Here is a 15,159-nt window from a genome sequence, read left to right on the forward strand (position 1 = left end):
ATAACTATGGCTGATTTGCCACAAGACCAGGTTGGATGGATGTTACCTTGAACAGTAAATGAAGTTGTATGTGTGATCTAATGCCAGCGTGCGTCACTGCCCGCTTCATGTCTTACACTGAATGGTGTGATATTTCTATGAGCTCTAATTGCAAGACTGTTCCACTTGCGTTTGCATCATTTTGCAGGATACAACAGACTTCTGTCTGAAAGATAATCCCGGTTTTCCTTCTGATAAGGCCTGCTTCATACGCACTTTCTGGTGGAAACTAAATCCTTCAGTATAAGAGAGATTTTGCTTCTGTAATACACTTCATATTTTAAAATACAAGAGCATATTTATAGAGCTACAAAAATGTTATTAATCTTGCATATAATCTGTTGCTTAATTTTAAAATGTACAAATGTTGTATAGAATTATTACAGTAACCTTGTTTTATGAAGTTTAAAAGTGTAGTTAGCTTGAAGTAATAATCTGTAAAGTTTCCATGCACAGTAAATCTCACTCTTCATGCAGGAAAAGATCTTCAAAGACAAATATTTGCAGTAATGGAAAAGGCAACATGGAGGAATAGTGTCAAAGAACATTATTCTTTATATAATTGTTTCTATTCTTTTCCTTACGGATCTTCACTCAAGGTGAATGCCTAAGGATGTGTGTGAATGCGTGCTTCAGCTGTCTGGTCCCGATCACCTTTTTATGATGGAAGGGATTGGGAACTTTGACAGAATTTAGAAGAGTTTGAGATCTCAGGTAGTAGCTTGCTTGGTTTTGTTGGTGCCAGATGCATTTGGGACTGCTCCAGGGAGATCAGCAAGTCTGTCTCATTGGACCCTGCCAGGGGCACGCCACTTGGGTCTTGGTTTCATCCTGTGCAGAAGGAGTGAGAACTACTGCTGAACCAGAGCGTGACAAGTTTTGCTTCTCAAAGATGTGTTCTGCATGTCCCATAGGCAAAAAGGGGACTCAGTGGCTCTAGTCCCAGTCTTTTTTCTCTGTCTGGAAGCAGGAGATGCTTTTGTAATATCTGACCTTGATCCAACCTTTCTCAGCAGCTGCTGCTGAACTCAGGGTGAAGGTACCTATATGCTGCTGGCTTCTGGGTAGCTGTGCATGTGGGAGGGTGTTGTGACAGCGTGGGACTGGTGGCATTTCGCTCCCTAGTTAGAGATACTTATGGAAAAGCTTGCATTCACCATTGAAGAAGCCCAAGTCAATAAGCATCTGTATGAGTGAGTGCTTATTTGGTCCCTGTCACTATTTCTTTCCCTATTTGTACATTTGTATTTACATCGCTGGTACTTAAACACACCCATAGTGCTGTAAAGTTGATATTGCCTGTTCAAATAATGCAGCCATTTCACTTTCTCTGAAATTGTTCCATGTTGTTCTTTTGCAATGCCCAGCCAGGAGCCATCAGTGTCAGCTCCTTGTGGTGACAGAAAGCTTTTGGAGTAACGAGGCTCATCTTGTGTACAGCAAGGGACCCAGCAGCCAGTTAGAAACATAAGGCTACTTAAAGCCAAGGCCTTTCAAACCTGGTTTGGACTTGAGTGACTTTCAGAATATCCATCTTCCGGGAAGTTTGTGTTCCAACATCTTTTTTGCCGAGACAAAAAACGTGGAAAATTCATGGGACATAAAAGAATCAGTTCAGCAGCATTGAATTATTTTGTTTTGGTGTGTCTGTTCAAAATGAGCTCAACATCTAAAGCATGTTCAGGTGATGTATGATAATATCAAAGTTATTTTTTGCCAAAAGAACCAAAATGCTTCACTTTCATCGACATCAGTATTTTCTCATAGTGACGTATGGTTTCAGGAGCTGAGTCTGGCAGCTGGGCTCCCCTCTTTCCTCCCATCAAGCCGGTCCAGCAGATGAAAAACTCCAGCACTTCATAACCTGCAGCACTAGGTTGGGTATCGGTGCCACAAACCAGAAGCCCTGAGCATTGCTGGTGTTACAGAGGGAAATGAGGCGCTGGGCAGGAGCAGCTTGCTAAAGGTCACCTGCCAAAGTGAAAGGATGAGTTCTAACAACTTGCAATGAAACACCTTCTCAGGTGTTACATGAGGAAATTCATATGCTTAATGAAAGGCAGACTGCATTGCTTTGTGGAATTTGTAATTCTCCAGGGATTTTCCCTCAGAGCAGAGGCATGAGACACATTTTTTCCTTGAAGCAGTGTGCTAGTAGGGGAAGGCGGCTGGATTTATTAAAGATCTTTTTCAAATATTTCAGGTCAGTTCAACATGGCAGAGTGCTCTCAGTGGCCCTATGTCAGACACTTCACTGCAGTTACCCTGGTGAGACTGTCTCAGTGTTGAAAATGCAGATTTAGATTTTTTCCCCATTATGCAGGGAAAAAAAAAAACACAAAACAATTCTCAATGGTGGTAATGAAGGAAGCCTGGGGGTTTGAGGAAGCATCTGTGGACCTGGTTCACAAGGAGATGATTTCTCTCAGAGTACTATGTTGTTGCCCTCCTTTGGCATAAAGAAACAGTGAGAAGGTCAGCTTAGAGCAGCAGTAAGTGACGCAGTATTTATGCCCACTTCCAGTGCTTATTACTCCTGGGGTTTGAGGAGCTTTGAGGAAATTAAATGCTTTTCACTATTGACCCAGGTATGTAAATATCCTAGTGTATGTATAGACAGATATTAGAGGTATTAGTTCTCATCTTACATGAAGATTTTTTGCAGAGTTAAGAGAAAGCTGGGTCTCGCAGGTGTATGCTTCCTTCCTCCACCTGCCAGCACCCTATTTGTCCTCAGAGAATACTATGGTCCTAATAAATAGGTACTGTGGTCCTAATAAATAGGAGCTGAATGCCCTGCTGCAGGGCTGTTGGCTGCCTCGTGCCATCAGCCTGCCTGAAGGAGTACCACTGACACAGAAGAGGAGTGTGCTGAGGACAGTGCTGCCCTTGTTTGGGGTGGCGAGGGACGGGAGTTGTGTTCTGAGGCATAACCAAACCTTCAAAGCGAGCCTTTGAATTCCAACTTCAAAAAAGTTACCGGCAGGAAAACCAGGGAGTCCAGAGGAACAGTTGCATAACTCACTCAAATGTGTATTTTTCCTAGAGGTGGTTGTGAGCTGTGTGGTGGTTTAGAGGTGTGTGCGTGTTCTTGTGGATGGGTTTTTCATGTTATAGGAGCTGGGGTACCAAGCAGTTACTAGAAATGGAAGTGTGCAGAAGTATTTCAGTGTAAGTGACATCACTACATCACTGTTTGTAATAGGAAAAGATATATAAGTATCTAGTGGTTTTCTCTGGCCTTACCTATATAACGATATACTTTGTAAAAAGAGAAGAAGCTGGGGGATCAGGAAAGCAGTATTATGAAGCAGAGTAACTTAATACTTCTTGAGGAAGCCATTCTGAAAATAAGATACATCTGGGTAGTGTTGGGTTTTGTTTTTATTCTAAACTCAGAATGCTTGCTCTCAGTGTTTCAATGTCTCATGGTTGATTGCTCTGTATGGAAGGTGGATATTTTTCAAAGATCTCTGCTTAGTGTTCACTGTATCAGGGAAGGTCTAATCACTGCTTGGATAATACTGAAAAGCAGCAAATGAGAAAACACTTCTCAACAGTTGGAGGAAAAGAATCAAGATAAAGACCTCTATAGTGCATCCTTCTCCAAGAAGCAGTGTGTTGCAGAAGAAATTCACTAAGTTTGTGAAAATCTGTCCCTCTGGCTGGTTTTCTTGAAGCAATGCACCCAGCTGACAGGCTGTTTCTTACTTAAGTCCAAAAATTTGGGAAGGCTACATTATATGTGGAAACTAGTCAGAAATCAAAGGTGGGCATGAGAACACTAGTACATTTTTTTCCTTGCATGAACCACAGCTTGGTAGGTCAGCAGGTATTAATTCAAGCTCTGTATGCTTGCCCTTGTGGTGGTATCTTAAAACCAAAGGGCAGCACTCCACTTTGAGTGTGGATGGCGGCCCCTTCTCCAGAGGAATGGATGGAAACAACCCCAAGATAGACATGCTTCAGGCTGAACTACATGAGGCAGGATGATCCTGGTGCTGCAGAGCTCGCTGTGCTAGCCACCCCCAGCAGGGGTGGGAGCACTGGGTTGTCTCCGAGGTGCTGGAACAGCTCCAGCTGCTGCCTCTCCAGCAGAAGTGAGTTGTGGTGCAGATGGAGGCTGAGATGCTGGATGGCTTTTAGAGTTGCACCAGCATTACAGCTTAGCTTGCTTTTGCACTTCATTCTCATGCTTTGTCTTGCATATGAAACATTACATGTAGCTATTCATATGTTCGCCAGGCCTTCTCTGAAGTTCAGCCAACAAGATATTAATGGATATTTGTCATTGATAAATCCTTTCCTCTGGTTACTTGGGTTTATTGATTTATTTTGAACCACTGCATATTAGTGTATTACATGGCAGAATTCTATTGAGAGGTATCTGATAGATGTGGAGGTTCCCTCTGTTCGATTCATTGTCACTGGAGGTGTCACTTGGTTATCCCTATCTCTGTGTAGTCTGCAGAGATTTCTTCCCAACTCTGGCTTTATCAAGCTGTGGGAACAGCCTGGCTTACTTTGGGACAGTCACCCCTTTGGATGTTCCAAGCAGACCTGAAAGTTCCTGACCCAAACCAAACTGAGTTGAGGTTTATGACCAGTGGAAGGGACACTTTCTTTCCTCTCAGGGCAGCAGTGCTCATAAGGTTTTTATGCATGTAGCCTTTTCTTCTCTAAGAAAAGTAAACCCTATCTGAATGTCCTGTGGATTTTTTGGGGGTGTTTCTGTTAAAAAGTGATTGGGTTTGACTGCAGAGGGGGCATCCTTGCTTGGTTGCAAGGGACAGAAGTGACTGCAGAGATCAGTGTGGCAAGGTCAGGCAGACCAGGCTTAATGGCACACAAGTTGTTGCAGCTAACAGAAGGCTGGACAAACCACAAGATGTGAATGTGATGCTGTGCAGCTCAGCAGCTGCCCTCAGATGGGTTTGGTCAGCAGTGTTTTTATCAATGATTTTCTGGACGTTCTTAAGGTAACTGGGGAAAGAGCAAGGTCAAAACCTTGCTTTGGGTCTATGTTATCTGTAAGTCTTGTATGCAGTCATCTTGAATCCTTTAGATGCTTTAGGGAACCCAGATGAATACCTTAAGGAGAGTGGGGCTAATCATTTAGGAGGAGCCCTAGCTAAGGCAAACATGTATTTTAAGGAGTGCATAAAATGTCTGCTGCAGCAAGGAACTTGCCCAAGACACCCCGATGGGTGCTGAGTTCCAGTAATTTTCACATGGATCTGATGAGATTGCTTGGGTTAGCTGCAGGATGCAGTAGGATGCAATCAAAGAAATTACCAAATCATTGTCCTACAGAATATGAATCTATGAAAGCCTGTTCTCCAACTAAGCACTTTGGAGAAGTTTTAATGTGGATCTGAACACCGTCTTGGCACTGTGTGCATGTTTATGCTTTTGCACCCCACGGATTCTCATTTGCCAAATAAATTAGTCTCCCACAGATGACTCTTTGGAAAATGCAGTCATCCATGAGCGGTCAGAACCAGCCAAAGATGCCCTGAAATAGGAGAAATCTGTCCTTGTTGTTCTTGGACTCCTCTGAGCTTCTCCTCAAACTTTGTCCTGTGCTGGGGAGTCCCAAGGACTGGGGTGTAGCATTATTGGTGGTGAAAGGTTGGCTATCTTCAGGAGAAGGGAAAATAATCTTTTAATTGAGTTGTTAATTGCAGATCAGGCTCAGACACTATGGAAGAGTAATTGGCTTACCTTGATCTGATCCATAGCAGTCTGTGTTCCTGCATTCGTTACTGCTGGTGCCCAACCAGACAGTGGGTTGGGTAATGAAGGGAGCTGGGATGGGTGAGCAGCACCCAGGGGCAGTGCCTGCTGACTTCAGTCTTGGGTGCTGCTGCTCAGCCAGGCTTTGCCAGCACAGGATTAATGTGTTTAGAGGCATTGGATTGCCAGGTGTAGCTGTTGGTGAGCCTGTACAGCTCTGGTTTAGCCAATGGATGTCAGGACAGGCAGTCCCCGTGTAGCTGCAGGGAGGGATATAGGAGGAGGCTAGGGAAATGTGATCAGCCAGTGTGCAAGCTGCTGATTCCCTGGTCTGAGCTCCCAAAATAAGCCTGAAGTCTATTTTTTCTGCTCTGAAAGAATACATTTCCCTGGAAATGAACGTGGTTCTGCTGCTATTCCAGCACCTCAAGTGGGATGGAGGCTGTGATGTTCTGTGCCCTGGAGAGCCGTTACTTCAGCAATGTGCCGGGACCCTGCAGTTACGCCTTTCCCCATTGTATCAGCAGCCTCTGCCTCAGCCGTGTTTCAGTTCGAAGCAGTGAGGCTTTGATGGCAAACAGCTCTGCTTTCAGGGCAGTGTGAGAGAAGGGAACTGCATTGTGCTTTGGCTGGAGGAGGGGAGGGCAGGACTGGGGCTCTGTGTGTCTGTATTTTCACAGCACCGAGCCCAAATGTAACTTAATGGGACAGATTTGCAAATTCACACCTGCAAATCCTGCCTTCCTGGGGTTTTCATGCGCAAGCATTTTATCCGGGCCCCAGAGAGCAGCCTGCACCTGTTCCATCTCGTGGTGAGACGGGCAGCTCAGATCCCTTGGCAGCTTGATCTCGGTGGCAAGGAACACCTTACCCTGCAGCACTGGCCTCTTTTAGGGGTGGGGAGGCTCACCCAGGTGAGCAGGGGCCAGAAGCACAGCCATGCCCCTCTGTGCTCACTGCTAATGCTGTCACAGCACAAGAGCAATAGAATATGTATGTAGCACCACAGTAGCCTAAGCCCACAGATCTCCAGGCAGTCAAGAAAAGCCTTTTTTGCTGGTGCCTGCATGAAAAATGTTGAGGAGCTGTGCTACTCGCTGCCCATGAATCTGGCCTTGTTTCTGCTCTTTCCTACCCGCAGTTCGTGCGTTGCATTTTTCCTGAGACAAGAAGCTCAGGCTCCCATAACCATGGAAACCTGGTTTGTCTTCCCTAATAGCTTCAGATGTACTTAACATCCGTCCACTTGGGAAAAGGAAGGCTGCAAGCTACAGGTTAGTTGTCTGCACCTTTTGGGATGCTGAAGGCAAAACCCCTGAGCCCCCTGAGCATGCTCCTGGCCCACCAGAATTGAAGCAGCAGTGTGGAGGTGATGCCTGTGGGGCTTATGAAGTTCTGTCAGACAGGAGGGGGAAGTGGGGAGCGAAGGAAGGCTCTCTGGAGAAGCAGGAAGGTGCTATGAACTGAGTAAGGAAATGGTGCATTTTGGTTGTCTTGTTCTGTGTGTGTTGGCTTGGCATGCTGGGCACGCGGAGCTTTGTTGTGATTTTTAGTTAATGCTTTAAAATAAAACAGCTATTTTCCATTTTGGGTTAGCAACCCTTTAAATAGCTTGTAGTAGGGGAAGAAATCTGGATAGAAGCCTGTGAGCATCAAATAAGCTTTGGGATGGGCCTCTCTTGCTTTGACAACTGCGTGTGTCTCTGTACAGCTCCGTGCTTAGTACTGAAAGAGCGATTGCTGATAACTGTGTCCCAGGGCTGGAACCTGGTGTCAGACCTGTTAATGGGGGGGGAAATGTCTTAGGCTTTAAAAACTGATTCAGGAGGGCTCTTTCTGCTGTGTTTTGGTGTAGATGTGCACACCTCCTCTATGGGCTGACTTTAAACTTTCCTTTTTGCTGTTCAAAGCTAGGTACGTCAAACAGAAGCTGAGCACAGTCACACCACTGAGCTCCATGCTTGCAGGAGAAGCCCTTGGGCATCACAGGGGCTGCTCAAGGCTTTATCCCCTTCCTAAGTCAGGTGTGGTGCAAGCTTTGGGCAATGCGTGGGGAAGCAGTGCCTTCCGTCACCAGGGCAGAGTTTGGTGCAGTGGCCTGTGCCAAGATGTTTGCGAACTGGGGCAGAAGCAGAACCAGAAGCAGCCTTGGCCGCGGGCAAATCCCAGCCTCTGTTTGTGAAATGGAAGTGCCAATGTTTCCCTGTGGATGCTGTAAAGCTTACTGTTCATGAAATGTTCTGCACTTTGGGCTGGTACCCGCTGTATATGGCGCTTATAACAGTCCCAAAATGCCTTCATTGGCACAGCAGGTGCGTGGAAGCACCGGCATCTTCACAATGTGAGGTATGCAGAGATGCTGGAAATGCTCACAAGTAAAAATCAGAATGTTTCTAAACCAAGCCTCTAATACTCATCCAGCATCTATCATGTGGAGGTGTTCTGAGTACGAAGAGAAGGAAAATGATAGCAGGTAAAACCCAGGGTTAAGGTTAGTGCCTGGAGAAGAAAAGCTGTTTTGGAAACGCTCCTTACCTCTGCTTAATATAGCTGTTGACATTCTGCCTCTGAGCAGAGAGCCACCCGTCTGTGTGATGGGTCCAATTTTTTGTGGACATGACAAGCATAAATCTCTGCTTTCTCCATAGCAGCCTGGAAGGAAGGTTTTTCGTGCCAGTTGCTGCAGTGTTAGAAGAAGATTGGACTAAAGCAGGGAACCATACTCCAAACTCGCCCTCTCAGTAGGAATCCTGGCCAGCACAGCCATGCAAGATGTAGCCTTACAGTAACAATATGCTTCACAGAAACAGTTCTTAGTTTTCTAGCTTCTTGAGTGGTTGGTGAGCAGAGAAACAAATACTTGGATTTTGCACAGCAAAGAGCCAAGCAAGGATCTGAGGAATTGGTCCTGCCTGTGTGCATCCACGTACACAGCAACTGCAGTAGGTTATTTTACTAGCAGTTAAAATCAATGTGTCTTTTTTCTCCCCACAATTTTCCGGTATTAGATGTTTTTCTATTCCTTCTTTACACAGACTGAAATCATCTTTGGATAGCTGGGACACAGGTATCCTGATCAGAGTCCTAGCCTCTATTTCCAACTGGAACCTGAGGAACACATTTCTCATGTAAATTTAATCAAGGTTGTTCCTTCTAATTCAATCACAATTGAAAGACATTTCATAACAACAACAAAACTAACACAAAAATACTAATACAAAGGAGCCAGCTGGGAGGACTCTTTCCCATAGGGGCTTCTGGGAGCCAGCAGTTCCAGCTGTTGGTGGTGTCAGCTCACTGGGCTGTTTCAGTGCTTGACCCCGTGGTTAGAAGGCACCTTGAATGGCTCCAGGTTTGCAGCTTTGTCCTTTTGCATCAGGGATTGCTCTGGTATTACCAAATGGCAGCTGTATTTGCCCAGTGACGATGGACTTAATTATATGCACTGTTTTATTTCTACATACCCTCCACATAATGCCCATTTTTATTAATTTTGCTGCCACAGCAGCCATTTACCACACTCTGCAGCCAGTGGTGTACGCTGATGGCAAATGGTACCTGAACTATCTTTAGTAGCAAATCAGCATAATTGCAATGGTAATGCAAGTGGTGCCTCTTAGTTACCTCTGGTATTTACATTGCTACACAGCTAAGCTCATGGCTAATCGCTTCATCAATACCTACAAGTTGAGACTGCAGCTCTGACAGTATTTGCTTGATCTGGCATAAACCTTTGTGCATGCATGAGAGACACCTCTGCCTGGACGTGTACGCAGAGATGGACCTTCTCTGAGCTGTTCTGGGAAGTTTCTGTTCTTCTGAGATTCTGCTTGCACACATGGGGATAAGTGGAAGTGCTTTTGTGATGGCCAAGTCAGGATCAGGAATTGGGCAGGCCATGCTTGCAGATCCATTGATTTGGAGTTGCCAGGGTCACTTTGGTTTGCTGGGGCTGGTGATAGGTGCTGGTGCTGTTTGCTGAATTGCACTTTCCTGGTGACCTGCTTCTTGCCAACCCAGTCTATTTATGGATCAAATGGCGAATGAGTGACTGCTGTTTGGGCTGTGTGTGTGGAGCTGAAGAGCCCAAGTGAATGTGAATGCAGAAGTGACAAATCATCCCCTAGCTGCTGCTGAGGAGAATATCTGATGATGACTGCAGTTGTGGTGCAGATCCCACGTACTATTAATGTTTTTGCATCTGCAATGAAGCTATAGCTAAGGGTCAAGATAGGTGGCCTGGTGACTGGTCAGGGAAGGAGAAGAACAAGCTGCTGGTGTGGTTTCCAGATACTTGGGTAATAACACGGCCTCTCAGTGGGCTTGCTCCGAGACCTTGGTCAATCCTCATCCCTCTCTGTTTTTGATGTGTAGCCTGCTTTTTTTGATTTACCTGTTGAGGTTAAATGCTTGGTGACAGGCCTTATCTCTTGTTGTGTCTGTATACGATGCTTGGTGCTTTTGGTCCTGATTCCAGTCATTTCTTTGAAGTATTACTGAGCTGAAAATAATCTAGTAGTGGTTATAAAGCATAAAGGAGCTGAATGTGAACATTTAGGCAAGCTATTCCCCACTTCCCCCACCCTATCCTTCAGGGGACGTGTCTTTTGAGAATCTGTTAATGGTTTACACATCTCTAACATCTAGTAACAAGTTCCCTATAGCTGTGTGAAACCTAGAAGCAGTGGGTTGATCTTATTAAGGCACAACAGAAAAGGAAGAATGGAAAACAACAAGGAACTGGGCAAAACTGGATATATTTGTCTTCCAGACTGGATTATAATCTAGTCTCAATTGCAAAAGATCCAGTGACAGTTCAGCTTCTACAACATGCAAGGAAGGGAGAAAAATTTGAACACTTTTTATTTAGTTTTGCTCTTGGCTTTTGTTTTCCCCTCCTGGAGGTGAGATGCCCATGCCAGGCTGCTCGCAGCAGGCAGGGTGGTGGCTCCTGGCTCTGGCAGCGTGGCCAGCCTGAGTGTGCCAGGGGCCTGTGCTGAGCAGGAGCAGAAAGCTGCTCCTCTGAGCAGAGGAGCTCAGGAAGGGAGCTGAAGGCATCTGAGCTGTAATCCCAGCTGTTCTGAGACTTGAATATTGGGTTAGGTCCCAAATGTGGAGGTCCTTTTTTAAGGAAGCAAGTCCTAACTACCCTGTTCTCAAAGCTGCTCTGCGTGTCTCCATAGGGCAACTTCTGTCATTGCTGTGCTGTGATGCCTGGGTGTGAAAATGTATAGTAAAAAGGTGGTGGGGTGTGGGCAGGGATCTCCTAGTGGTCTGGGACTGTGGTGCCTCTTAGAGATGAGTTGGAGATGTATTGAAAGGTAACAGACTTGATAAATTGTTGCACATTATCTTAAATGCAATTAAAAGCCATCTGAAGAGTCTCAGTTTAGGGCATCCTCAATCACCAGTCACTTCTGGAAAACAAGCAATGCTTCATGTTGTTCGCAGTGCATACAGATGGAGCAAGAGCTGTATGACAGTCTGGAGAGGGACATGGCACCAATTTCCATATTGTTCCCTCCCTACAGAGAAAGAAAAACACAAGAAAGTGTCTCTAAAACATTCCTCAGCTGGCCAGTTGCTTGCGTTTTCTTTGGAACAGATTCTTGCCATCCCTTCCCCTGCCAGCTCTCACTTCGTGCTGTCAGTGCCTCCCTTACTTTCCTCTCTCCGAGATGCCTGTGCTTGATGTTGGAGAACCCAAACTCCAGTTCCTACTTGAAAAGCTTCGTGTATCAGCTACAGTTAGTAAAAGTGAAGGGGAGAAGCTAAACCCAAAGATCTTCCACAGCTGGATAGAAGTCCGGGGTTGATGATTTATGGAGTATATTTTGTGCATGTGGTTTGGGCTCCTGGTAGGTGTATACACAAAGCAAGGCAGACCCTGAAAACCCTGGGTTTACATGGCCATGTGTAGGTTTCTGCTCAGAGCATCATCGTGTGGAGGTGGCAAACAGGAGGGGATGTTTCATGCTGTGTCCAGCCCTATGGTGTGTGCTAAATGGTGCTGCAGGCCTGGCAGATCTGAATGAGGTAGGCACTGGTCTGCAGCTCTGCTGACTGAGAGCATCACCTGTTATTTAGTCATTTCTTCAGGTTGGGCTAGGAGGTGGTGGTTACCTCAAAACACATGGAAAAGCTCAGTTTTCCTCTTCCACAAAGAGCTGAGGGCTGTGCCTCTTCAGGTGACTACCAGGCTCCCATGGACTGACTGCAGGAGCTGAAGCCCATGTCGGCGTCTGCTGAGGATGCTCTGGTTCTGTTTTGAGTCACTTGTGTGTACTGGTGCTTGCAAAATGTCTTCGTGGGTATCAGCTGCTGTGGAGCCATATCAAGGAGACAGCTTTTACAGCTTTTTTTTTGCTTAAACCTAAAAATTTAAGGGTTCTAGGGACTGAAGTCAGCCTCTGAGGGAACTGCAGTTTTCCTTACTTAAAATAACTTTATAATGTCCTTTTCTCTCCAAGGTCTCTTTCAAGGCTCTGCCTGGGTTGTGTTTGGACTTGTGCAGAGCAAGTCTGCCTGAGGAAGGAGGGCCGGGAAATTTGGGGAGGGCAGTTTGGGGTGAGGAGGGAAGGGGAAATGCTGATAAGGGTGACAAATGCTTTCACCTTCAGGAGTGGCAAGCTGTGGGAGAGCTGGCTGCAATGAGGGCCTGGCACAGCTTCAGCTTGCGCACGTGGGGATGGATCAGCTGAGAGAAATGACTGCATTTATTCAATGAATTTACATGAGGTGCCTGCGCTGCCAGAAGGGGCTGGGCTCCCTCTTTCCCTCCCTGACATCAGTGGCTCCACGCAGGAGTGGCAGGACCTGGCCAAGGGTGTCAGCAAAGCTTTCGGAGCACAAGGTGAGAGAACTGGGGCTGGAAGCTGGAGCCCCAAGGCACCTCCTGCATCCTCTGGGCTCCCCCAGAGTATCCCACATGCCCCAAAACAATCTCTGCTTGCTTCTGCTCTTATTCCTGGCTCTGAGCAGATGTCCTGCCAGAGACCTGGGGCACAGCAATCTCAGCTCTTTATTAAGAGGTTAAATTACTCATTTCTGAACTCTGTGGTGTTATTTCCCCAGGTGACTGTTAAATATGCTGCCCAGGCCTGTGATTAGGGAGTGTTTATCCTGAAGCCCCCCCAGGGGCTGTGACTAACCCCTGCACAACCTCCTGAGCCAGAAATAAGTGGCTCAAGGGGGGAACTTGAGGGTTCTGCAGCTGGTGCTCTGCTCCCTCAGCTTCCTGAGCTGAAGAACATTTGAAGGAAAGTCACCTCCCCCATCTTTCTAAAAAATTAATACATAATATTTAAGCCAAAAATGGGGTTTCTTAAAATAAGGACTTTTGTTCCTGGTTATAGGACTGAAGGATCTGCAGCATCAGACCTGAGCTGAAGCTCCATGGGGTTGGGGCTCCAGGTGAATCCCCATGTCCTACCCCAGCAGTCATATTTTGTGGGAGAAGCTAAGGGGTGAGGTGTTGACTTAAACACCAGCTTCAGGAGGAATGCTGGCCAGCCCATGAGATAGCAGCGATGCTTCAGGCTTAAACTTTTGACTCCTGAGAGCTGCCAGAGTGACAGCCCGTCCCCAGTGGCACATCGCAGTCCCACCTCGGCGCACTGCTCCTGCTGCAGGGGCCTCGTGGGACACACAGAGCTGCTCATGCAAAGCCTGTGCTGTGAAAATCCCCTGGCAGCCCTGGATGATTCCCTGCTTTAGCTAGAAAGCTGCATCTGAGGAATGAAAAAAATATACCCTGATTTTATTATGTGGTGCAGGATCCACGACAGCCCTCACTGCTATGGATTCAGCCTGGTGGGTATTGGTACTGATAACACTATCAACATCATGGCGAGCTGATGAGCCAGCTGTCATAAACACGCATTGCTTTGGGCATGTTTGTCCAGTTCTGTGCTGCCTCTTGTTAGACTGGATTTGCTAAAGGACAGAGCTCTTTGATCACGCTTCTGTTCTTACGTCGGTACTTGCAAACTGTGATCAGATCGTCCTGTTAACCTTCCCCTTCGTTCAAGGGAACAGATGGTGCTTCTGGAGCCTTTCTCCAAGCTGAGCTTTTGGTTCTTTAATCATTCTCTTGGTAGCTCTTTGCTCTGGATCCAGTTTTTGTTCAGTATCTTTCCCAAATTGCAAACGTTGAAACTTATTGTAATGTTGATTGTACAGATGTCAAACACCACATTAATTTTTCATTTGACATCACCCATCCAAAGTCTCTGAGCTCTCTTGACCTCAGGACTGTTCCAGCACAGTGTGCTCGGCTGTTGTTGTTCAATGTTGTTATTCAATGTTGACCAGCAAATTCCTGCCAAAATCAGTGGCTTTACAGGATGCTGCTGCCATCATTTACATTGCTGCATGTGGCAGAGCAAAGTCTGTACTATATTCTTTGGTGCTGCTTATTTAGCCAGGCAGATTTGTTGGTTATGTCTCAGTTGTCAACTGTTTGTCATATTCAGACTTAATTAGTAATGATTTTAGGTCCTTCCACTCGTTAACATGTGTTAACACAGGCTCAAAGACCAGCCTCTGTCAAGTCCTCAGTAGGAACATACATGTGTACCTGCAGCTACTTAGACATCACTATGTGAAATGCTTTTTTGTACACCGATACATGTCAGATTAATTTTTTATCTTAATCAAATCATGTAGTGTGAGCATAAATTCTGCATGGAAAATCAGCAGTGTCACTTTATCGACAAAGTTAAGAGTAAAAGCAAGGTAAGCAAGGGTATAAAAGAACAAAGTTAATGTTAGGTACTGCTGATTCTGAAGAAATTCCATTTTATACGGTTTAATTTTATCACTTTTAGTTTGGGGATCATTCTTAGAATTTTCTATTTGCCTTTTAGAATACTCAACACATCACCTGGTTTTGTTCCAGCCACCCCAAATTCCACGTGACCAAGACATTTAAAACTGGTAGCAATAATAGAGGGTTTCAGGATGTTCTTTTAAAACTGGTGCAAGCCATCCAATCTTGCTGAATTCACGTTCTGCTTAATTAGCTGCAGTCCAAGGTTCTGCTTAGTCGGTAGTAGAGAAAGGAGCACAGAGGTGGTGATGTAACACACATGCACCGCCTAACTACTGTCCTCATGCAAGGAAAAGCGTTAATCTGAGGTTTTTTGTGTGCTCCCTCCTCACCACCAAGTGGAAGTGAACAAAATAGCACTGAAATAATCATTAATATCTTAAAAACCCAATCTATATGGCTCTTAATTTTACTAGCTAACTTCAGCCCTGCACCCTTCTTTATTTATAAATGTACAGCTCCTTGCTTTTGGCTCCTTGTCATCACCTTCCCCTTTCTCCAGGGTGATGTGTTTTAATCCTGGGCTTCGAAGTGGCTCAGTGTTGGACACAGCA

General features: G+C 45.7%; 1 protein-coding gene across 2 annotated transcripts in view; it reads left to right on the forward strand.

Annotated features, from left to right (window-relative positions):
* The window catches only part of FGF12 (fibroblast growth factor 12), a 205,963-nt gene that overhangs the window by 13,075 nt on the left and 177,729 nt on the right, over nt 1-15,159 (forward strand). Inside the window, exon 1 of one of the 2 annotated variants that reach the window (XM_082767170.1) lies at nt 12,555-12,628. The exons of the other annotated variant lie outside the window; for it this stretch is intronic. The gene's annotated coding sequence lies outside the window, so the exon portion shown is untranslated. Of the gene's footprint in view, nt 1-12,554; nt 12,629-15,159 lie in introns of those variants that run through there. 2 annotated transcript variants of the gene reach the window in all.

Source organism: Aythya marila, assembly GCF_965140915.1.
Source record: "Aythya marila genome assembly, chromosome: 9".
Classification (NCBI taxonomy): Eukaryota; Metazoa; Chordata; class Aves; order Anseriformes; family Anatidae; genus Aythya; species Aythya marila.